This window comes from Palaemon carinicauda, chromosome 13, assembly GCF_036898095.1.
Source record: "Palaemon carinicauda isolate YSFRI2023 chromosome 13, ASM3689809v2, whole genome shotgun sequence".
NCBI classification, from domain to species: domain Eukaryota; kingdom Metazoa; phylum Arthropoda; class Malacostraca; order Decapoda; family Palaemonidae; genus Palaemon; species Palaemon carinicauda.
The window spans coordinates 86515303-86517802 of NC_090737.1; positions in this window are offsets into that span (position 1 = coordinate 86515303).

Sequence of the window (2500 nt, forward strand, 5' to 3'; positions counted from 1 at the left end):
AGGGACGGTAATAGATATATAAAAGATGAAAAAAAAAAAAAATGGTGAATGGGAATATTTTTGTAACATGGTCAATAATATATATATATATATATATATATATGTATATATATATATATATATATATATACATATATATATATATATATATATACATATACATATATATATGTATATATATATATATATATACATACATGCGTATATATATATATATATATACATAAATACTTTACTTTTATTTGATTTTCAACTATTTGTGTTACTAATATGTATGACTTGAATAATTGGTTGGTACTTGAATGACTAAGATTGAAAGAAATTTTATATAGCATTACGTGGAAATTATGGTTCAATGATATATCTCTCTTTTATGTTTCTCAACTCTCAACAAAAAACAGTTTTTAATCATGTGTGTCTTTTAGTTAGTAGGAATAAAGTATATGTAGTCTCTCTCTCTCTCTCTCTCTCTCTCTCTCTCTCTCTCTCTGTGTGTGTGTGAGTATGTGTATTTGCATGTGTTACTTTTTTCTTGATTTTATGATTATACGTTAACAGAGCCTCTAATATCTTATGAATAACTTTTTGACAATTCTCTATCAGTATTCTAAGTTATATTCACGAACCTTCTCTGTTATACGTGATAACAATTTTATTTCTGAAAACTTATATATGAGATATCACAAACGTAACTGGTTTCCTCCTCAACGTCTGTGTGTGTTCATGATCCACGTATTTCCAAAACAATATGTCTGAATGTCATGAAATTTGGCATGCTGGTTTGCCATGATATAAGGACATTTTGTTTTAGAATATACTATTTATTATTATTATTATTATTATTATTATTATTATTATTATTATTATTATTATTATTATTATTATTATTATTATTATTATTATTATTATTGCTTCCTATGCTAGAACCCTAGTTGGAAAAGGTAAGTAAAATATTTGAAGGCGACTAACATTAAAATAAATATTTCCAATTCAACTATCAAAACTTTAACAACACAAGAGGAAGAGAAATAATATAGAATAGTTTGCTCGAGTGCACCCTAAAGCAAGAGAACTCTAACCCAAGACAGTGGAAGACCATGGTACACAGGCTATGGCACTACCAAAGACTAGAATACAATGGCTTGATTTTGGAGTGTCCTTCTCCTAGAAGATATGCTTACCGTACCTAAAAGGTCTCTTCTACCGTTACCAAAAAGAATTTGGGCACTGAATAATTACATTGAAGTAACCCCTTTAGAAAACTAGAATTGTTTTGTAATCTGTGTTGTCAGGTGAATAAGGATAGGGGAGAATATATAAAGAATAGATCCCACTATTCAGTGTGTGAGTAAGCAAATGGAAAATGAAAACCGTAACCAGTGAGATGGATCCAATGTAGTATTGTGTGGCCAGTCAAAAGACCCCATAACTCTCTAGCGATAATGATTATGTAAAAGGTCAATTCCAATGTTATGGAAAGGTAAAAAAAACACATAAAAAAGAATATATATATATATATATATATACATATATATATATATATATATATATGTATATATATATATATAAATATATATATATATATATATATATATAAATATATATATATATGGGTATATATATACATATATATATATATATATATATATACTATATATATATATATATATATATATATATTTGTATATCACCAAGCCCCATAAAATCTTGTGGTATGATTGGCTATGATTCATGGATAATTTAATGAAAGTTTTTGGAGTGATTATTTCAAAATGTTAAGGTCATGGACACGAAAAGTTACTACAATTCTTTTCGATGTATAATGGTCAATCTTGATTATATTTCCACGAAGCTATTGGTAAAATGTGCATATTTCAATTGCCTATCATAAGATTTAGCATAATATAATGATGTCATTACTGCTGCTTGTATAATTATTTGTTTGTGTGTTTATCAATGTGTTTTTAGGTCAAAAACTATTCGACTTGATCTCATGAAATTTGTTTGGATAACTGGTCATCATCCAATGACAAATTCGCTAGATTTTGGCAGTAATTGGTGCAAAAGCTAATGTCAAGGTCATGAGTAGGTCAAACATATATTCAGCCAAATCATAGCCAGTTTTTTTTTTTATCTGATTAACATGAAATTAGTACCAAAATGTCCATAACTCAATTGGATAGATTATGATATTTAACGTAATATAGTGATTTCATTACCTTTCTTTGTGTATTTATTTGTTTGTATGTCTGCCTGGGTTTGTAATTCGAATAAATCTAAAAACTATCACACATAAAGTCAGGAAATTTAGTGGGATTATTGTCCTCGATTGAAAGGTAATTTGATTACATTTCGTAAGTGATTGGGGGAAAGGTAAGGGTCAAGGTAACAAAAGGATCCAAAACATATTTTTGTCCTATTGAGGTCGGTCTTATCCAATTATTATAAACATCATAAGTTTTCCTACTGACAGAAGTACCGGCGGCAGAAGTAGATGCTC